At 35.4% G+C, this 24,521-nt stretch overlaps 1 long non-coding RNA gene across 1 annotated transcript; it reads left to right on the forward strand.

Moving 5' to 3' along the window:
- Positions 1-2,966: 2,966 nt before the first annotated feature.
- On the forward strand, positions 2,967-14,552 carry LOC145675628 (uncharacterized). The gene is made up of 3 exons (XR_014129172.1): positions 2,967-7,183; positions 9,237-9,377; positions 14,327-14,552. It is a non-coding gene; the product is annotated as an uncharacterized LOC145675628 (long non-coding RNA).
- Positions 14,553-24,521: the final 9,969 nt, after the last annotated feature.

Consider the following 24,521-nt stretch of genomic DNA (forward strand, 5'->3'; position numbering starts at 1 on the left):
CTTGAGCACTGACTTCAGGAGTGGTAGAATGAATGACTATTCGGAAACAGTGAGTAGCCTAGTGGTTAATGCATCGACACGGTAAGTTGAAGTTACAGGTTCAAATCTTAGTCCAGTCTTGCATTTTCTTTCCTTTTGTAATTATGTACTTTAGCTTAGTAGACCTGATTTCTTTATACTCGAGTTATTTCATCATGACTTTCAACACAAGGACGACATGAACCACTCACATGTTGATAACTGGGATGTCTTCCTTGTGCCCTGTCATTTATTCTACGCACGACAATAGCTGTTTTAGTGTTGTGTAAAACATACAACGAAGAGCACAATTAAGACACCTCGACTGTGGACATCTGAGTGGTCCACGTCGTCCTTGTGTTAAGAGTCATGGTGCAATAAAATGGTTTCATGGTGATATAATCACGTTTTATAGTGATTCTTTATAAGAAAAACTCATTATATACACGCGTTTGTAAGTTTCGTATATTTTTAATACTTCTGTAAGAAACTGTACTATAGCATTTTTTTTAGTTCCATTAAGAATACTTTTCACAAAATGCATGTGATTTGTTCCGATTGTTATTGTTCCTCCATATCATTTTTCAATGAATATTGGCATAGATATAGAATGTGTGTCCGAGATAATTTAGTTTTCTTCACTTGTATTGCACAGTGCCCCCTGCGGTGTCGCCTTGTAATATTAAGGGATCCCGGGTACATGACAAAATATTTAGAAAATATTTTCTGTACATGATAGAAAATATTCAGAGAATATAAGGTAGACAAATCAAAAACATTTTCAAATTACTTTTCTTGGTGTTTTGTAGCAGTAGCAAATGTTAAGAAAATATTAAACTAGTTTCAGACGAATTTGTGCTAACAAAGAAAATATTTACGATTTATTTTTCAAATAGCAATTGATATGTTTTTGATTTGTTATTGTATGTAGTTTCAGAACGTACTTAAAGTATTTTCTAACATTTTCTGGTTTTCGCAGATAAATATTTTAAATTCTTTCTGAATATTTTTCCGTCATTACTACCATAACACCGACAGTTCGAAATACATTTCTTTCTTCAACCTATAAGTTAGAATACGAGAATTTATTTCAACAAATTTACGTGATGATAGAAGTTTCCGTATGTTCTAAACCGGTTCCAACATACACAGACTTTTACCACTCCATCAATTTGTACAAATGAAATCCAGATATTTTAACTTACAAGAGTTGGAAAACTGTTCAGTATTGAAGAAAGAAATGTATTGCAAACTGTAGGTGTTATCGTGGTAATGACGAAAAAATATTCAGAAAGAATTTAAAATATTCTATGTGAAAACCAGAATTCGTTAGAAAGTATTTTAAGTACGTTCTGAAACTAAATACAATAACAAATCAAAAACATATCAATTGCTATTTGAAAAATGAATCGTAAATATTTTCTTTGTTAGCACAAATTCATATCTGAAACTAGTTTAATATTTTCTAAACATTTTCTACTGTTACAAAACACCAAGGAAAATAATTTGAAAATGTTTTTGATATGTCTACCTTATATTCTCTGAATATTTTCTGTCTTGTACAGAAAATATTCTCTAAATATTTTGTCATGTACAGAAAATGTTCTCTAAATATTTTGTCATGTACAGAAAATATTCTCTAAATATTTTCTGTGATGCACAGAAAATGTTCAGTAAATATTTTCTGTGATGTACGGAAAATATTCACTAAATATTTTTTGTCATGTATAGAAAATATTTTTTGGTATGAGTGGAAAATATTTTAAAATTATTATTTTACAGAACATTAATTTTTGTTAAAAATGGATTAGAAATCTTCAGAAAACATTTCAACTAAGTACCCAATACATTGTAAAAATATTTAGAAAAAATTTCTTTATTTTAGACAAATGATTTTCAGTGTTATTGGCAAATGATTTTAAAATATTCCATGCGAAACATTTTAAAAACCATTCCGTTAACATTGTATAAAACGTTTCAAATACATTTTCAGTAATGTGTGGAAATGGTACAGAAAACATTTTTTGGAAAACTTTTCTAACGGCGTATAAAATATTTCTACAATGTTTTTGAGTATATTGCGAAAATATTTTCAGTATTATTTGGAAAATGTTTTCAACAACATATGGAATATATTTCCTTAAGGGAAGTAGGATACATTTTCTGAAGGAAAATGATGGTACGTTTTAGAAACGTTTTGAAAATATTTCATTGCTGTGTGGGAGGACCCCGTCTCATCACCAGAGTGCAGGAGGGAATAAAGCTCCAGTGGCGGTTCTTGAAGTAACTCACACCGGAAAGGATTACCATTTTATTACTAGTGTCTAATAGGAGAAAACTTGATACTCAGCATTACTTGAGCAGACGGTTCTACCAAATTTTGACACATTTCTTACATTTTCAGGTCAGAATAAAGTTTTGTATTTCTTTTAACATAGCATGCACTAAATGAGGACCTTACTAGATAGTGCATGCAGCAAGGGTGTAGTCATAGGAGTTCCATCGGGGCCAGCCCCCCCAGATGATTTCCTGAGCACCCAAATACCAAACTTTTAAAACATTGCCATTAGATTATTCGTTTCAGTCATTTAAAAATAACAAAGTTTACATGTAATTAATAATTTACGGAAAATTATTTACCAATTCTTAGTGATGGAAAAACACCACCGTTTTAAAAAGCTACTGTAAATACTACCATTAAATAATGGTGCTAAACTGATTTGTAAGTACATTATATTTTTTATATGCTGTAACTAGTGGTTTAGAATACATTTTTATCAACTGGAAAATTTAGTGAAAAACGATGTTTTTATTCCGTTTCTCAGTTCGGATCTCATTCGCTTTTTTTTTTTTTTTTTTTTTTGCGCAACTTGATGTAAAACAGGAAGCGAGATATAACTGTTAGTAAAATAATTAGGGTGTTTTTATTTTAGTCACGAATAATGAATAAATATTTTTGTCAGGAAATTAAGTGAAATTTAAAAAAAAATCAGTTTATGGGCAAGATTCTAGAACACAGGTCCTCGTTCTCATTTAGCTGTAATAAAGACAAAAGAACGTGGCCCAGCGGGGATCTAACCCGCCTTCACACGCTAACGCTCGTTCGTCAATACTATGTGGATTAAACATCAAACTTTGGTGTACAGAAAGGAATCAATCTAGCTACTAATCCATATAGGGGAACATGCTTTCTAGAACCTTACCGTCTTCTGCAGATAGATTCTGTGTAAAAAAGCCTAAATTGAAATAGTTATGCACAAAGGTATAACGTTTGGTCCTGGCAGTAGTTCTTGGTTACGCATAATTAAAACTAACTGGGGGGGGGCGGTGGCTCAGTGGTAGAGCGTTCACCTCTGGTGCTTGGGGTCCCGGGTTCGATCCCAGCCCCCGCCAAGTGAACTTTGTGGTGGACAAACACCGTGCTCGTGGGTTTTCTCGGGGTTCTCCCGTTTCCTCCCACTTTCTTCATTTCACTCATCTCTCATTATCACCGTCTCCTTTAGCCTAATCGGCATAACCGTGGGACGTAAAACTCAAAGATTTCATTTCATTTTTAAAACTAACTGGTACATAATATTTATGGTGATAAAAGCAAATAAATAAATGAGCAGTCTTTTATTTTTGTGGACGGAAACCAAATTTTCCTGTTTTTTCAGGTTTCAAATCACTACCTGTATCACTTTTTTTTTTGGCTTTGTACATTGTAGCTGCTCCCGCTTCAAAAGCAATGGGCCCCTCCAAGATAAATTTCTGCCTATACCCCTGAATGCAGATGACTTGAGGAAGGCTCAGTATAAATATAGTAGGACATGTGGCATAAAAAAACTTCCGTGAATAAAAGATGAACCAAATTGTGCTAGGTGGCCACTAAAAAGCACGACCTCTATTTAACCGATTCAGGGCAGAAGGGTAGAGGGTTATCCGAGCAGTAGGGAGGGGTGCATCCGTAGGGAGCAGGCGCGTCAGCGATGGTAGGTATACAAATAAACGAGGACCGTGAATTTACATGTACAAGAGGGGGCGCGGTGGCTCAGTGGTAGAGCGTTTACCTCCGGTGCTTGGGGTCCCTGGTTCGATCCCAGCTCGCGCCGTGTGGACTTTGTGGTAGACACACCGTGCTCGTGGGTTTTCTCGGGGTTCTCCCACTTTCTTCATTCCACCCTATCCGCTCATTTTTCATTATCACCGTCTCCTTTAGCCTAACCGGCATAATCGTGGGACGTTAGACTTAAAGATTTCTTTTCATTTTTTACATGTACAAGAGGAATTTAAAACTCAAGTGGCCGCTCTTGAGCGAAGTAGCATCGGAAGGAATTGCCATTTTATCACCACCGTCCAATAGAAGAAAACTTAATGTACCATACTAATCTTAGTGTAATACATTAACAATGAATTGTCTATCAACTTCCTTAGCTTATGCCAATGAAACGTTTATTTTTAATATTCTGACTTCCCTCGAGAACAACCAATGCTCAATTGTTTCTTTTATTGTAGCTTATTTGAATTTAATGTTATTTATCGATAGAAAGTTCGATTTCTTTACCTCCTACTCAAAAGCCTGGGAAAAAGTTTGTTTCTCTTTATACTAAGGACACATCAGTTTAGTTTTATTTGAAATTATTTCGACCCTGTGTGGTATCTTTGTACGTAATTTTCTCTCGTCACTCTTCTTGTTTTTTTCTTTCTTGTTAAAGGACATTCTTAAAATATCAAATGGGCTACCGTTGATCAGTAGTAGAGCGTTCACTTCTGGTGCATTGAGTCCCTGGTTCGGTCCCAACTCGCAACATGTGAACTTTGTGGTGGAGAAGCACCATGTGTGGGTTTTCTTATGGTTCTCCCGTTTCCTCCCACTATTCTTCCCATCATTCCATTCATTTCTCATCATCATAGTGTCCTTTAGCCTAACTGCCATAACCATGCGATGTAAAGCTTAATGATTTCATTTCATGTGTAATTTAATCGGTAAACTAGTTTTCAGCGGTATAACTCCTAATATTGCATAGTTTTACATTTTCGAATGCTACTACTGTTAAAATAACGTTATGTACATGGCCGTTAATGGCTCTAACATTGAGTAATAAACTTATATTAGAATTTAATAGAGTATCTGAAATTGATAATACAGTATTTCTTGATTGGAGATGATGCTTTTTTGTCTGCCTGTTTGAATTTCTTGAATCCGTACTACACATGACAAGATTTTCAGGAACTTGATATTGGTTAGGCAACGAATATTGCACAACTTGCACATGCTGGCCACTATACTGTAGCCGCTGTATCCCTGGCTCTGACAGCTATGCGAAAAAGAAAGCGAGGGTTTATACTACACTGACACCCCCCCCACACACACACACAAGGCCCAATGAGTGACCGAGCTGTCACCGCGTTGACACGGAAAGCAGACGTTGTTGCCACTCTGTCTTATTCCTTTCGTTTGTGCATAGTTGAGTGAAAAGTACTTTGAGATTGTATTCGATTATTGCAACTTTGAGTTGTTTCCTTTCCTTTTTGGGTGTTTTGGGTGTGCTCTTAAGAATATTGTTGTATTTAATTGGTGACAATGGTTAGTTCTTCAGAACCGAAGCCAAAGAAAATAGGAGTGTATAAAGGACAAAACCGAGAATTTATATGCAGACTTCGTGAATATTTCGAGAACTAGCGCGATAATGGAGGTCCTCTTCTTCCTGTGACCAGTGTGGTGAACAGAGTTGCTGATGTCTTGCGTGTGGGAACATCCACTGTTTAGAACATAACAAACTAAAAATTTTCCGAAGAACTTAATTCTCCTTCTGCAGTTTTGGTTACTCCAGGCAAAAAAAAAAAAAGTTACTTTTGTATAGTTTTCTTACACGGAAAGTTTAAAAAAGCCATGAAAATTCAGCATTTCTTAAGCAATTCATTTCGATTAAATTCGCTTGCTTTTTCTGTTTATTCTTAGTGTACCTGTATACGGTTAAACCCACGACAAATTGGCAACATTGTTTTGTCCACGTGCAGAACTGTCGGAGCCAGAGACGTAGCGGCTCTAGTATACTAAGATACCGGTTCAATAGCCAATAAAGACAACCAGCGGCAGACGGAATAGGATTCGAAAGTAGTGTATGTTGTAAAGGTACTTAGGATTAAAAAGTAGTGTATGTTGTAAAGGTACTTAGGATTAAAAAGTAGTGTATGTTCTAAAGGTACTTCTTTCGTTTCACAATTTAGTACAGGAAAATGAAGGTCGTACTTGAATAAGGAAAACATATAATAGTCAAAAAAGCTAACATTTCCGTTTTCCTCATAAAATCCGGCTCTATGCGTGATTAGAGTGCAAAATTAAAAAGGTTGTATAATATTTTAAAAACTGTTAGGCGCAGAACAGGGATATTGAAAGAAAAGATGTGGAAAAATGTTAGATTAGTAATACATAATACAAAATGTTTTATTACAAGGCTTCGGATAGTCATGCTCTAAAAACCTCAAAATATGCATGCAAATATGTCCTCTTTTCTGTTGATATGCCAAACTGCAATCATAGATAACACATAACTAGCTTACTTGTCTCTTCAAAACTGCTGGAGTGTTATCATCAATAGATAAAGGTGGCCCCTGTTTCAACTGGATTCCATTGCAAGGAATTTGGTCAGTGACATTTCGTAGCAGATTTCTGATCACTCAACAAGATAGAAAATCTGTGCAAAAATAGAATTTCCGTCCTAGCAGGGACAATTTTGTTAAAAAAATCATCGATAAATGAGTTATATTTCCATGTTCACTTACAAATTATGGTCTTCTTTGCAGCAGATACCATTGAATGTGCATTAGAAGAAAAACAGATGCTATAAAATATGCAGTGTCTCGTAAAATACGATAAATATGCATTTGCATAAGAAACATGGAAAATGCATAACTATTCGAAGCCTATTTGTTACCTAGCCAACTGAAATTTAAATATTTTGCTACGAAAAATAATGGTTCTTGAAATAAACATATTTATTTACTCCTTCATTTTTCTGATAGATTGAGATTGATTTCACACATAAATACAAAGTATTACGTCTCTTAGAGAAGTGGCCAAACCTGAACACAAAAGTGGAGGAAATTTTGGTAAAGAAACCTAGAAGTTTGCCAGAGACACTATATTTAACAACAGTACTGAAAAGAGAAAATCTTAATTCAGGTTAGTGTTGATATTTTTCCCCATAAGGAGAATGTGTTTGCCTTTGCTTCGTTTTCAGCAAATAAATGTAATATATTGTTGTAATAGCAGAATTGCAGGAATACAAATTGATTTATTTCAGTGTGTATGATACAATATAGTTAATTACTGTTATTAATATTATATTCTGTGCTGCGTCATTTGGGTAAGTCGAAGTGTAGAGAGTATAGAATATTCACTGGCTGTACAGAAGATTCCATTCCGGCATTTGTGAGGTGTGACTGAAATATTCCACGTTAATCTTTAGATATCCATATCATCACAGTAGTGCAAGAGGGATTTAAAACTCCAGTGGTGGCTCTTGAGGGAAGTCACATTGGAAAGAATTACCATTTTATCACTACCGTCTAATAGAAGAAAACTCAATGTATCTTACTAGTCTTTGTATAATACGCTAACACTGAAATGTCGATCAACTTCCTTAGTTTATACCAATAAAACTTTTATTTTTAACATTGTGACTTCCTCGAGAACCACCATTGCTCAGTTGTTTCTTTTGTTGTGGCTTATTTGAATTTAATGTTATTTATCGATAGAAGGTTCGATTTCTTCATCTCCTACTCAAAAGCCTAGGACAAAGTTTGTTTCTCTTTATACTAAGCTGCAGTCTATCTTGAAGGAAGTCACATCAGTTTAGTTTTATTTGAAATTATTTCCACCCTTTTTGGTATCTTCGTAAATAGCTTTCTGTCGCTGCTGCTCTTCTTGTTTTCTTCTTTTTTGTTATAAGACATTCTTAAAATATCAAAAAGGGACTACGGTTGATCAGTATTGAAGCGTTCATCTGTGGTGCGTGGGGCCCTTGTTCCGATACCAGTACGCGCCTATTGAAAATTGTGATGGACTAACTGTGTGAAGAGGTTTTCTCGGGGTTATTCTATTTCCCTCCACTTTCTTCATTCCTCCTCTTCATTCATTTCCATAATCGATGTCTGCTTTAGCCTATACGCAGTTCCATGGAACGTAAAACTCAGATTTCATTTCTTTTGAAATATCAAAATAATTTAAAAAAAAAACTACACTTTCCGCCATCAAGCGCAGTATCTCTATCCTTCGTGATTCTGGAACTCAATGAATAAAAACACTTCTGACCAGAGTATATACACTTATTTATTAAAACAAAAATACAATGTAACAGTTTCTATAATATAAATGTCTATGCTCTGAAGATCTCTTTCAGTTAGTGTTTGATGAAGACAACGTTAAGTTAATTTAGTTTTTAATAAATAAGTGTATATACACTGGTCAGAAATGTTTATTATTCCAAGAGCAGTGTGTAATTTTTATTTAGAATGTATCTAATAGCGTGGATTAGCAAGTATGTACATTTTTGGTATAGAGTTTGCTATTTCCCACCATAGTTTCTCAAGGTAGTATTTTCAGCGGGAGAAGCTCAGTTACAGTAGTTCAAGGTAGCACTTTTCTCATGGTAACTCAACTGCTAAGAAGGTAAATACAAGACCTCAGGACATGTTTTATAGGTCATTGACTTATTATTGATTACAAAACAGGTTACGAGTCAATCCTTTTTAGCTGAGCAGTGTTAAACTGTCATAGTTCTAGTTTAAAATGGAAAATAACTGGGTCTTTTAGGGTCAGAAGAGCATGCTTTGTCTTGGAAATGGAGCAGGCAATCCTGACATTGCTTCAGTGACTTGACCCAGGTTTTTTTTTTTATGTAGTTACCATGCTTTGTACCCCTGGAATAATTGCCTTGACGAACATGGTGACATATGTTCAAAATATATATTTACAGTGTCTTACTACTTGTGAATATGCCTTGGAAATAAAGTTTATTCGTGGGAAGTCTTCGCTATTTTTTATTAGCATGTAACACATACTACCGAGTAATTTATGGTTTAAAATAGTGACACAGTGGCTGTAAATTTGATTATGTAACGTAACAAGTATTTCCAAGGAGATGCCTTATACTAAAAGAGAACGATAATGAATGTTTCACAGTTTATTTTTTTAAGTTTGAAAGGGATGCTGAATGCTTATTCTTTTCTTCCAGATACAAGAAGCACAGTCCTTTTTACTTTATTGAGAAGACATTTTCCTGTAGTAACATCAACTGCGAAGAAGAAAGACAGCTGGAACGTGGAGACCCACAAAATACGAAAGCCAACAAAGATTCTCCTTTTTTCACGTAAAGGTAAAAATAATAATATTTACTTTCATATATGAAATTACAAATTTGTATAATTAGCTAGTTTCCAGGCCTTGAAAAGTAAGAAGTGGGAGAATGTATTTCAACTCTGCTTAATCTGAACAAAAAATTCTAGGTTTAACACAGATAAAGGGAATTTGGATAAGGATGGAATGGTACCATCTAATTTTATCAATAAGAAATAGTCTAAGTAATGAGTTAATATTTTTATTTCAATAAATGTACATAGTTATATTACTGGCGTGTACAAACCAATTATTCACTCCTTATTTGATATAAAACTTGGAAAAAGCTTTTATTTTACTGTTCTAAAAAAATGGTTTTATATTCATAATAACGAGCCACAAAGCCCCGTTGAAGGAATCCTGATAGTGATTCCGAAATATCGGTGAAGTTATTAGCACTAGGAGGCGAGTATTTTAATAACTAAAATATAGCATCCTTAACTGTACTTCCTTACTATAACCGGAGGTGGGGGAAATTTACTACTTCCGGTTTTAATATTAATCTACGTAGAGCAAACACTTAGGTATGTCGAGAAGCAGCTTTACACAATCAATTTAGTATTGCAAGAATAAGAACCCATTTTTTATCTTGAAACCGTATTCAAACCGGAAGTTGCAAAGATCAACCACTTCCGGTTTTATCGTTGATCGCTATAGAATTCAAACGGTATTGCGGTTTTCTGCAATAAATTTAGCGTCTCAATAGTATTTTCTATTTCTAATATATACGAAGAAAAGGAGAGGTAGAAATCTACAATAATTTTCGATTGTAATATTGAAAGAAAAAATATTATGGCATACAAACCAAACTCCTTCACGTGGTGTACACGTGGCAGTACTACTTGTTTGTATATACAATATATCCTATCAATAGGTAATTTAAGAAATTATAAGACACTATTCATAAATTGTGTAGTTTGTCACGAATTATAAATAACAGCAAGAACAAATCTAAAATATTACTAATTACAATTCCACAGTTACTTTTTTAATTGCTAGTTTATATATACGGTGAGTCATTTAGAATATTCAACCTTAAAACGGAAAACCAAAAGAGTGAGAGAAGCGAAACTGTGACAAAGCAACTAGAAGATAAGGGTACACACATATTAAGCATCAACACCCGGAGAACAGTCTTGCTAGTGTAACATAAAGTTAGGTTTTTCAGAAAGCAAATTGCATACCATCTTATTACAAATTCCAAATCTACGCTTAAAGAGAAAACAAACAATACCACAATTGAAGGGTAAGGGGAAAAAACAAGGAATGTCACAAAATTGCATTTTCGAGAAAACGGCGTTTTAATATTGAAAACCGCGTAAAAGACAATAGAATTAGTCAAATAGTTTGCCCCTTTTTAATGAACATTTCTACATCTACACATGCATGGCATATACAGTCAAATAGTACCAAGAGTCACCAACAGATAGGACAAAGAACTCGATAAAGCACATACATGGACATTCCTTGTTTTTTCCCCTTACCCTTCAATTGATGTTCAGTGGTGGAAACTAACAACCCTAGTTTCCCAAACATGAAAAGAAAAAGGGGGCGCGGTTGCTCAGTGGTAGAGCGTTCACCTCCGATGCTTAGGGTCCCTGGTTCGATCCCACCTCCCGCCGTGTGGACTTTGTGGTGGACAAACATCGTACTCATAGGTTTTCTCGGGGTTCTCCCGTTTCCTCACACTTTCTTCATTCCACCATTTCATTCATTTCTCATCATCACCATCTCCTTTAGCCTAACTGGCATAAACGTGGGACGTAAAACTTTTAAGATTTCATTTTCATGGAAAGAAGAAAAAACTTGGAAGGCTTCTACAATAGAAATGATACGAGGCAAGCTTATCGAATGTACCTTAGTGTCAAACAGTACACTCAATACTTGACATATTGATACGTACAAATTTGTAACAAAATAAAAATTGAACTTTTTCAAAATGTTCTCGAAAATTATCTCGAACGGTTTGAGATATCAAAGAACAATAAAATTATTATGGTTTTAATGTTTTTCGAAAGCAATGTACGTAATTAAATGTGATAGTAACATATTAAACTTTCCAAAATAAAGCCTTTGAAAAGTCAGATTTTCAGTTTGTTATAATTTTGTTCCTATCTCTTCGAAATACGTCAAATCTTCATGGTAGTATTTTACCAAAAGGTACATTCGATATGCCTTGCCCCGTCTGCCTTATTTGCGTTATTACTATTGTAAAAACCTTCAAATTTTGTTACTTTTTCATGTTTGCTATATTGTAGTATTGTTGGTTTGCAACATTGAACAATAAGTTTGGCATTGTTTGTTTTCTCTTTAAATGCAGATTTTAAATTTGTAATAACCTAATGTGGTGTTATTTAAAAAGAAAACTAATTTTATATGGGGTTGACATCACTGTTCACTGGATGTTGATGCCTAATACAGATTAATGTGTCCCCCTCCCCCTACTTGCATCCTACGAAGTTTCGCTCCTCTTCCTGTCTTTTGGTCTTCCCGTTGTAATCATTGGAGTTTATAAATGACGCACCATATATATATATTGTACAGCGTGTGAATGAACTAGACCACAAACTGTAACAAGTGATTCCTCACATTATAATTACAAAAAAAAAATCTGCGGTTAAAAGTGCATAGTTTCGGAGTTAAGACTGCCGAAGAAGTGACCAGATTAACTTTAAAGGTCCATAGCTCCATTAGTATGTGCCCTATCCAAATATCCATTTTTGAGAATTCTCCAGTTGTTGCATAACGATTTTTAGACAGGCAGTTTGGGAGTACTCATAAAATTTTAACTAGTCCCAAACTGCTTCTCTAAAAATTGTCGCACAAGTACCGGAGGGTTCTGAAACAGATATTCGGATCCAATTGAAATATGCTCCATAGGAGTGGAGCTGCGGAACTTTGAAGTTAATTTTTTCGCGTTTTTGGTAGCTTATAACTCCGAAACTATGCTCTTTCGACCACACTTACTTTCATATGAGGAGTCACCTGTTCATTAACACTTATATATATATATATATATATATATGGTGTCTCAAAAGTCCCCTGACATAGGGTAACACTGTTATTATCAGAGTTACAACAAAATGTAAGAGTAAAAACCATCTACAAATATGATGTTTTCACTCTAAAGTGAAGGATTTTTTTTTTTTTTAATTGGACGAGCCGTTTTGGCTGTACACTCTTTATGCGCCCAATGTTAAACGAAAATGCAACGTTGGCATTAACCTAGACCTACAACATAAGTGGATGAATTTACTGTTTGAAAGGGGGGCTTTCCGTCGACATGTTAGCGTAAAAGACAGTAACATCATTCACTTATGTTGTGGGTCCAGGTAAATGGCAACGTCGAAGTTTCGTTTAACGTTGGGTGCATAAAGAGTGTACAGCCCAAACGGCTCGTCCCATTTAAAAGATCTTTTCACTGTAGACTGAAAATATCATATTTGGAGATAGTTTTCCCTCTTACGTTTTGTTAAAACTCTGATAATAACAGTGTTACCCTATGTCAGGGGACTTTCGAGACACCCTACATTATATATATTTGGTCTAGGAATTAATTCGTGCGGTTGGTACGCACACATTGAAGCTGTAGTACAAACACAAAATACATAAATATCTTAAGAAAAATATTGTCCATCGCTAGCCACCACTTTCGCCCATCTGTCAGGCAATGTACGGATTCCGTGGCGAAAGAAGTCCTCATCCTTGGAAGCGATCCAGTCAGAGACCCATGTTTCGATATCTTCTGAAGAAGTAAACCGCTGTCCAATCAAATCGTTGTTCATGCAATCGAACAAGTAGTAGTCCGAAGGAGCAACGTCTGGTGAATACGACGGGTGGGGTAAAACTTCCCATCCGACATTTTCTAAATAGGTTTTGACCGGTTGTGCGACATGTGGGCGAGCGTTATCATGTTGAACAATAAGTTTATCATGTCTGCTCTCCCATTCTGGTCGTGTTCTGGCCAGAGCTTGCTTCAAACACATTAATTGTCGTCGATAACTTTCTCCATTCATAGTTTCACCCGGTTGCAGCAGCTCATAGTACACCACACCTTTCATATCCCACCATATGCACAGCATAACCTTTGCACAGTGAATATCTCGTTTTGGTTGTGATGGACCTGGTTCACCTGGTTTCACCCAGGCCTTTTTTCGTTTAGGGTTCTCGTAATGGATCCACTTCTCATCACCCGTAATAATTCGATGCAGAAACCCCTTTCTGCTCTGTCGTTGAAGCAGCAATTCGCAAATAGTTTTTCGTCTTTCAACGTCTCTGTCTTTCAATTCATGTGGAACCCAATGTGACATCTTTTGAATCATTCCCATGGCTTTCAAGCGTTTTGAGACTGTTGTTTGATCAACGCCTAATGCTGCTGCAAGTTGTTCCTGCGTTTGACAGGAATCCTGCTCGAGCAAAGCTGTCAATTCTTCGTCTTGACATTTTTTTGGCTGTCTAGCTCCCTCTTGGTCTGCCAAGCCGAAATCACCACTTTTAAACCGTGCAAACCACTTCTGACACGTTCGCTCAGCTAGAGCATGGTCACCATACACTTCCACCAAAATACGATTACTTTCAGTCGCACTTTTCTGCATGTTAAAGTAATGCAGCAGGACACCCCGCAAAAACACTTTATCAGGCACAAATTGCGCCATGTTCACTTAACTACAAACTGGTGTTGTTGACGCTTTAATCCACTGCCCTATACTACGAACGATACGCGATGACAGGGGTTTGCAACACATGTGTGGATACACGGAATTGTGGGACGCTCCGTTCGTTGCGCTATCTCTTGTCCACCCGCACGAATTAATTCCTAGACCAAATATGTGTGTGTGTGTGTGTGTGTGTGAGTTTATAGCTTTAAGATTTGTTTTGACTTCGTTTACAATTTATGGACAATTTCTTATTGAGTATATTTTGTTTCAGGCTATAGATGAGTTGCTGCCTGAGTGGAAGGACATAGAAGATGAGAATATTCTCAAAGGATAAATGTAAAGGCTACAATTTTTGTAATACATTTTCCTTCAGAATATCCATCTATCCACAACCAAAAAGTTCCTTATGTAATCGACAATGTTCTGATCATGCACTCTTGTATATCTGGCCTGCTATTCAAGTTTGGTTTTAAAAAGAATAAAACTTGCATAACGTCTTTTCCAACTGTTCTTTCATAAACTTCTACATCAAATCTTGGAAAGGCTGATCATTGGTTGATCCTTCATAAGTTTCTACATTAAAATTTGGAACAACGTGTACACCAATTCATAAGTCACAGCTGAAGCAACGGGTTTTGGAACATTTTCAACGAGGTTATGGTGAGAAACATTTGCAGTAAACACCTGTTAGGCTGTTCGTGTTTCTGGAGATGTTTTCTAAGCGACTTAATATTTAGAAAATCACGAAAGCAGTATTTTTCTCCGTCGATATTTGCTACAGGTTACAACTTGTGGAAAAAACGAAAGCGGAGAAGAAGATATTTAGGTGATTTAAAGCTAACTTGCACAAGAATGGGGGTATTGTTGATATAGGGATGGTGTTGTTACTAGTATAACTTGTTAAAGAAAAGAAGTATAACTTGTTAATCCTTATTAAAAAGATTACTTTGTTTCAAGACAAATATATTTTGGATATATAATGTATACGTTACTTATATGAAGTTGTAATTTAATATAAAATATATTGTGTTGGTTATGAAAAAATAAATACAATTAAATGAATTCTGATAAAGTCTGCTTTGTGCGTTCATTAGCCATTACTTACTATTCTAAAAGAACTAGGAATTACGATAAATAACAAATTATTGTTTTGATGTACACTGAAGGCAAAGTTTCCTCATGACATTTTGTTTAATAGCTTCTGATGGATCGTAGTAATTTTTATTCAAAGTATCTTAACAACTTAATATTTGCGTAATTTTATGTATGATATATGAGACGATTTTTTTTTTTTTTAATTTTCGTTACTACGAGATTTCTGTTAACTTCCTCTGGGGGTTCCTGTTTGCTTAATCTGAGTTATCTTACAACATATTATGACAGGAATCCAACCTGGGTCTCTGACTTACCATGCAGAGTGCAAATTCCATCATATTCAAAGAATGAAAAATATGAAATAACTGGTTCGAGACTCGAACCCAGGTCTCCGAGAACAACCAAGTCTCCCGGTCTAGTCGTATACTTTTGTTATCCCTCGAATGTACTTAAATTCGTACCTATAGAAGGATTAGTCTGTTCTAAAGTAAGTTAGTTTTTCCATTATTATCTAAAAGCTCTATTATACTTATCTACAATCACTATAATAATACTCAATAATTTAAAGGGTTTGTTCTTTCAATGTAACGATACAGGAAAGGAAAAAGAATTATATCAGCATGTGGACATTTATATTTATACGAGAATAGATATCCCAGAAGTTTTCCAGTGTACAATCATGTACAAAAGATCTTGAACATCCATTCCCTTTGTAACAACACCCTATATTATTAGTATTGGTATTGCACTAAACGAAGTCTATATTACTATAGTCCGCGTCACCCGAATTGGCGTGTGGCATCAGCCAATAAGCTCGCAGTGTGCTGTTACTAAGCCTTCAGGGAGGAATCATTCATAATTGATTTTATTCGTATTTGTGGACAATTAAGAATGATTAGATTCCTCCCTGAAGGCTTAGTAACAGCACACTATGAGCTTATTGGCTGATGCCACACGCCAGTTTGGATGAAGCGGACTATAGGTAGTATGGGTCTTTTAATGGGCTATTAACCAAAAATAAAAAGCATGAGTGCAAAAAAAAATGAAGATAAGAAGGTAAGTGTAACTTGACTATATAGCTTATATTGAAACACTTTCTTTGAATTTCAATTAAGCACGTTTTGTGTTAATTTAATCATATACATTTTTACAAGTTCTTATCGTCAGTAAGTGTTAAGGTCTCTCACAATGGTATTTTTTCACTTTTTTGGTAAGAAAGAAACACTGATTTTAACAGTTCAGTAAAGAATTTGAATGATTGACGAACTTCCGCGTTCGTGGCCCTCTGTTCACATTTACAGCAAAATAATTCGTAGGTTAAGAATGAATTCTTTTAAATGCTGAGTCCATATTCTAAACGCTTTCTGAGTTCGAATTACTATAATAGCAGTTGCTTCCACTTTTAAATTTTCAGTCTGTTGTTCGATTATATTATTGTACAATGATTTTCTTGTTTAAAAATCGCTGTTGCACTTTCAACTTTAATATTTGCTGGTAAGCCATCTAATTTTACATATAGTTTAGGAATGTATATACTATATATGAGGACGCAAACAGGAAGTCACATATTGTGTGACGTCGAAGTTGTACACTTCAAGCGGTTCATTCAAGTTATAAATCCTTAGTTGTGGTTTCTGTTAATGAAATATAATAGTGTTTCTTCTTTCTAACGACTGAAAAATTTACCATTATGTGAATTCGTGAATATAAATATTCATTAAAGTCACTTCTTTGTTTAACGTCACACGATTATGCTTCCAGGCAAATGAAAACTATGATGATGATAATGAACGACATGGTGGAATGAATCAGGTTTGAGGAAATGGTGAAATCACGAGAAAGGACACGTACATAGTGTTTATCCAATAAAAGGCCACTTCATGTGACCTGTGATCAACCCAAGAAACCCCTCGCTCTAGAAGTGAGCGCTCTACCATTGAGCCACGGATGATGATAAAGAAATCATCGAAACGTATAGGAATAAATTAATAAAACGGTTGCTTAAGTGACGTTGGAAGGTTCATCAGATTATTAAATATGCACTCTATCAACTCATGTAGTCTGTATATTATTCTTACAGGTGCTGCTGTATAGTTTTACTACTGCTGTTCATTGTGCCAATTCCAGTGCCGTTATAGTGACTGTTGCCGTACTGTGGACTTTACCTATATTGCACTGCATTCCTATTATGTAACACATTTAAGAAACAGGATGACGACACATACCACCATGGATCGTTACCATTTTAGATACAATCTGCCTATATGCAATATTGGTGCCGTTGTACTCTGAGAGCTGCTGCACAAGATTGCATCTAAAATGCTAACTATCATTAAACTAGTTTAATACTTGTGCATAGTTGTGTGTGTCAACATCCTTCCTTAAGACATGTTACATAATAACAATCCCATGCAATATAAACCCGTCGAAAAAAAAAAAACTCCGGACCTCATGCAATTTTGGCTGAGAAAATTATCTGGCTTGGTAGACAGCGTTGTTTGGTTTCGTCTTTATTGCTGGGAAGCGATCCAACAGTAAATATCAGAACCCACATATGCCTATGCGTAAATATTTCCGTCTTCAAAATTAAACAACACTGTCTACCAAGTCAGATAATTTTCTTAGCCAAAATTGCATTAAGTTCGTAGGTTTTTTCGGCGCGTATAACACTCACAGTATGGCAGCACTCACTATACCCGTATTGCTAAGACAACATAACAGTATCGTTAGGGCAACTATACCAATATTGTTAGGGCAACAATAATAGTATGGCCATAACCATACCAGTATTGTTGCCTTAGCAATACTGGTATAGTTATTAACATGATATGCATAGTACGGACAGCCTAAAACTATAGCTGCGATAACAATACCACATTTATTGGACAACAATATTTATGGTAAGTGCAGCACAACAATATAGTTTTACTAACAACGCAGATATTTATACTGACCATAAAGTATAGTCGTGAAAGCATCAGGACACGTCACACCAACTATTTTAGCACTTCGAGTATGGCTACAACAACTATACAAGTTGGTGTCACAACATATATTGTATGGTAGAGACAAACACAATACCTTTTTGGATAGTTCCGATGACAATATCATATAGTATTTCCAACTATATAGCAGCTGTATAGTTGCAAGTACAATAATTGGCATAGTTGTTAATATCATAAATATGTCTAGGACAACCATAATTATTGTTGACCCAGCTAAATTTTTTTAACAATATAATATTGTACTCCCAGTCATAATTCTTGCTGGCGCTATATTAACAATACTGTATAGTTACATTCAACCATAATTATGGTTGAATATAACAATACCGTTTTTAGAGTGCATGCAACAGTTGTTCTGACAAATTTGCCTCAGGAGATTTGTTCGTACTTCCGCTGTCTTGAAAGTAGGGTGGTGGGAAACTGGATGGCGTTCTGGTCACCAGCATCCTTGTAGTAAGTTATCAGAGAATGAAAAATATCTTCCATGGAAAAAGGGATTTCATTCCATCTCGCCTAACGATTTATCAGTCACTGATATCTCCAAGAGAAGAATGTCAGCTATTTTAGGTGAGACGGGAATTCACATCTTGCCTAATCCCTTCTCGCCTAAAATGGCGGTAAGATACAAGGAGGGAATTTCTGCACTAAAGAGAGAATTCTTCTACTAGCATTTTAACCAGATATTTTAATCAATATTTTCAATTTCTGTCAACTAAGTTATAAATATTTAATAAGTACTCTACAACAAGAAAGCACAAGGGAGGGGGACGATGAAGTGGATATAGTTCACTTTTAGTTTACTGCGTCATTGAAATATTTGGGAGGTTAAAATCTATATAAATATGTTTGATGAGGGGGGGGGGGTAAACTTAATCGAAAAGAAGATTTTTTTCATGGAAGAACACCTACGGATAGACAATTGAGGGGGGTGCGTCATAGACATAAGGGGGGGTGGGCACCATTGGAGTTGGTAACCATATTACTCACCCATTTTAATTTTACGAAAGAAGAAGCATATATGGGGATGATGGGTAACATTATATGTTTGAAAACAGTTGCGCGTATACCTTACCAAAAAATTATATCCTTACTTTCATGCCCACCTGCAACGGGAGTCAAGGAGGACATTGCCCCCTGGATTATCAAAATTGGTTCGATTCCTCAAAATACATATCAAAGCAAATTTCCTTATTCAAACACATTACTGTAGTAAACAGAGTAGTCCTCGTTACAGAAAAACCTCGTTAGAATTCGAAAAAGGAAAGATAAGTATATTTGATTGATCTACTTTGTCTCAGTACAGAATTGGCTATCGAGGAAGAACTGAAATTATATGAAATCCAAAACGTTTAAATATTATGCCTTCTAGGCTAATGAAGACAGAGAAATCACTCACGGCTATGTGGGTAGCATACGGGACTTTGGCATAGGAGACCCAGCTCCGATTCCCGGCAGGAACGCAAGCAGTTTGAATCTCACGTTAATTCGTAGCTCCATGGCTCATACAACTTTGCTACCGAAGGAATGTTAAACTCAAATCCGATCCAATAATACAGACAGGTAATAGATGGAAGCTAATTATTGGAAAATAATTCGTGAAATGAGAATGTAAGTGAAAATTGATAATGCCGAGAAGATTCACTGGTACGATGGTATCCACCACGAACTTTTATAACCTGGGATCGAACGAGGTCCATCTCGCACCAGAAGTAAGCGCTCTATCACTAAGCCATCGTGACCCTACTTTGGAGAAAGCACTATGATTCTGACCGAAGTATCGGTCTAGAAAATATTGTGTGTGATAAACCAATATAACTTACTAGAAGTACAAACAGTCAGAATGTTGAACTTCTTTCGTTCGGGTCGAATGATTTTCGATAAGTACCTCGCATATGATAAACAATACAAAATAGCAGAAACGTGAGAACAGCAGCCAACAGTTCTGTTCACGAAAACCGAAATTGTTCCAATATTGGACGGAAACAGTGATGAGGATTAATTTCTTTCTATTCATTCTTTATTTGATCATATTAAACACACATATACAGTAATACCATCGAAACAAACTAAACACATGAATAGCTATTAACAACAGGCATATTATTAACCAACTGTTACAAAAAAAAGAACAATTACTAAAGAAAGATCTATATGTATCACACAACATTGATTATGTGCACAATTAACACAAAATGCGGGAATGTATAATTTCAGTTGATTTACAGCAGTGGTGTAGCCAAAGCAGGTGTGAACATGGTCGAGAATCCCCTTCATCCTCAGAGACCAATTACCGTTAAGTCAAAAAATACTTGTTATCATAAGATTCCAATGTTATAACAACTTCATCTCCTCCCCCATTCAAAGGTATTGGTTATCCTAGTGGTGTACAGTGTGTATCATACGTATACCACATAGATGCTGTTCTATGTACATTTGCCTTTTTTCACTATGAGGTACACTTGCGAACAAAATGAAAACAATATATGTTGTTAGAGACCCTCTCAAGAAAAAGCTGGCAAAAAATTGTGGGTGTCCCAGTTAGTCTTCTACTAATTTTTTTTGAAAATTTCAAAAAAATACCAATTTTCAACCTCAAAATATAAAAAAAAAATATTTTCCCACTTTTCTCTTGCTGAGAACAACTAACATCTTTTTTTTCATGCAAATCAGTTGAGGCGTTTAGGAGAGAAAAAAAATCAATTTTCTTTCCCCCCTCCTAACACCCCTCCGAAAGCGCTTGGGGGGCTGAAACTTTTGGAAACCGAGTTTCTCATAAATGTTAATCGATACTGTAAATTTGGTGCAGATATGCTTGGGGGAGCTTTCACATCCTTATTCCGCTAAGCCCTTTTTTCCAAGGTGAGTAACTATAATATGTATGTTTTTCCGGAAACAAATCTTTGTTTTCTTTACTGTTATAAATCTTATAATGGAGCAATGGAGCATGAACTGTCAGTGACCAACAGTCACCGACACACAAAGAAACAGATAAGATCTTAAGGCCACTTGCTGGTTTTAGAAGGGGAGTATAACCTCAGGGAAATCACGTGTACTGATTGCAAACCAAGCACCTGGAAGATTTTGTTTTAGATTTTTACAGCTCTAAATCAATACATTCAGTGAGTGAACTGCAAGTGCAATGATAGTCTAGCTTTCCTTAACGAAAATATTTGAAAAAATACTTTTTCTTAAAAGCTGATGATGAGGACATAATTTAAAAGTAAAATGTCTGAAGTGTACCGGCGGGAAATATTTATCAATAGGCAGGAGTTCGTCTACATATTTGAAGAAACATCTGAAGCTTTTTTTATTATTATTGTTTCTAGAGCATACCGAAACAGTACCCACACAAGCATTGCGGATAAAGCTATTGTCCAAATGTTAATAATTTCTTTACACGTGCTCTTACTAATACTATATTAATACTTTCTTCAATACTTCATTCTAGTTTAGTGCTATTCTGATTATACTTATGGAGATTTGTTTATATTTATGGAAGTTGCAATTTCTTCGAAAAAATGTTTCAATTGCAATTGAGTAAGAAAAAAGATTTCATTTTCTCAAGAGATTTAAAAAAACGAAATGTATATTGAGTGTAGGTGAAGTAAGAAGGGTCGAAGTAGGTGAAGTAATATGTCCACGGAATGCCCACGGAAATTTCGTCGTTCTGGTGCAGTATCCTCAGGCCACATCATGAAATCACTGCTCACACAATATTAAACACCAGTAGTTTAAGCAGTAACGCCCGCGGGGTTTTTCCAGGGAGGGAGGCTGACATACAAGCAAAATTGCAAATACAAGCCCCTTGAAACACACAATATAAGTTCTACTGCATGTAAAACAATTACTTACGCTCATGGCGTAAGTTTACTACAGTAATGTGTTTGAATAAGGAAATTTGCTTTGATATGTATTTTGAGGAATCGAACCAATTTTGATAATCCAGGGGGCAATGTCCTCCTTGACTCCCGTTGCAGGTGGGCATGAAAGTAAGGATATAATTTTTTGGTAAGGTATACGCGCAACTGTTTTCAAACATATAATGTTACCCATCATCCCCATATATGCTTCTTCTTTCGTAAAATTAAAATGGGTGAGTAATATGGTTACCAACTCCAATGGTGCCCACCCCCCCTTATGTCTATGACGCACCCCCCTCAATTGTCTATCCGTAGGTGTTCTTCCATGAAAAAAATCTTCTTTTCGATTAAGTTTACCCCCCCCCCCTCATCAAACATATTTATATAGATTTTAACCTCCCAAATATTTCAATGACGCAGTAAACTAAAAGTGAACTATATCCACTTCATCGTCCCCCTCCCTTGTGCTTTCTTGTTGTAGAGTACTTATTAAATATTTATAACTTAGTTGACAGAAATTGAAAATATTGATTAAAATATCTGGTTAAAATGCTAGTAGAAGAATTCTCTCTTTAGTGCAGAAATTCCCTCCTTGTATCTTACCGCCATTTTAGGCGAGAAGGGATTAGGCAAGATGTGAATTCCCGTCTCACCTAAAATAGCTGACATTCTTCTCTTGGAGATATCAGTGACTGATAAATCGTTAGGCGAGATGGAATGAAATCCCTTTTTCCATGGAAGATATTTTTCATTCTCTGATAACTTACTACAAGGATGCTGGTGACCAGAACGCCATCCAGTTTCCCACCACCCTACTTTCAAGACAGCGGAAGTACGAACAAATCTCCTGAGGCAAATTTGTCAGAACAACTGTTGCATGCACTCTAAAAACGGTATTGTTATATTCAACCATAATTATGGTTGAATGTAACTATACAGTATTGTTAATATAGCGCCAGCAAGAATTATGACTGGGAGTACAATATTATATTGTTAAAAAAATTTAGCTGGGTCAACAATAATTATGGTTGTCCTAGACATATTTATGATATTAACAACTATGCCAATTATTGTACTTGCAACTATACAGCTGCTATATAGTTGGAAATACTATATGATATTGTCATCGGAACTATCCAAAAAGGTATTGTGTTTGTCTCTACCATACAATATATGTTGTGACACCAACTTGTATAGTTGTTGTAGCCATACTCGAAGTGCTAAAATAGTTGGTGTGACGTGTCCTGATGCTTTCACGACTATACTTTATGGTCAGTATAAATATCTGCGTTGTTAGTAAAACTATATTGTTGTGCTGCACTTACCATAAATATTGTTGTCCAATAAATGTGGTATTGTTATCGCAGCTATAGTTTTAGGCTGTCCGTACTATGCATATCATGTTAATAACTATACCAGTATTGCTAAGGCAACAATACTGGTATGGTTATGGCCATACTATTATTGTTGCCCTAACAATATTGGTATAGTTGCCCTAACGATACTGTTATGTTGTCTTAGCAATACGGGTATAGTGAGTGCTGCCATACTGTGAGTGTTATACGCGCCGAAAAAACCTACGAACTTAATGCAATTTTGGCTAAGAAAATTATCTGACTTGGTAGACAGTGTTGTTTAATTTTGAAGACGGAAATATTTACGCATAGGCATATGTGGGTTCTGATATTTACTGTTGGATCGCTTCCCAGCAATAAAGACGAAACCAAACAACGCTGTCTACCAAGCCAGATAATTTTCTCAGCCAAAATTGCATGAGGTCCGGAGTTAAAATGTCATGAGGAAACTTTGCCTTCAGTGTACATCAAAACAATAATTTGTTATTTATCGTAATTCCTAGTTCTTTTAGAATAGTAAGTAATGGCTAATGAACGCACAAAGCAGACTTTATCAGAATTCATTTAATTGTATTTATTTTTTCATAACCAACACAATATATTTTATATTAAATTACAACTTCATATAAGTAACGTATACATTATATATCCAAAATATATTTGTCTTGAAACAAAGTAATCTTTTTAATAAGGATTAACAAGTTATACTTCTTTTCTTTAACAAGTTATACTAGTAACAACACCATCCCTATATCAACAATACCGCCATTCTTGTGCAAGTTAGCTTTATATCACCTAAATATCTTCTTCTCCGCTTTCGTTTTTTCCACAAGTTGTAACCTGTAGCAAATATCGACGGAGAAAAATACTGCTTTCGTGATTTTCTAAATATTAAGTCGCTTAGAAAACATCTCCAGAAACACGAACAGCCTAACAGGTGTTTACTGCAAATGTTTCTCACCATAACCTCGTTGAAAATGTTCCAAAACCCGTTGCTTCAGCTGTGACTTATGAATTGGTGTACACGTTGTTCCAAATTTTAATGTAGAAACTTATGAAGGATCAACCAATGATCAGCCTTTCCAAGATTTGATGTAGAAGTTTATGAAAGAACAGTTGGAAAAGACGTTATGCAAGTTTTATTCTTTTTA

The sequence above is a fragment of the Thermobia domestica genome, chromosome 18 (genome assembly GCF_964235325.1).
Source record: "Thermobia domestica chromosome 18, izTheDome1.hap1.1, whole genome shotgun sequence".
NCBI classification, from domain to species: domain Eukaryota; kingdom Metazoa; phylum Arthropoda; class Insecta; order Zygentoma; family Lepismatidae; genus Thermobia; species Thermobia domestica.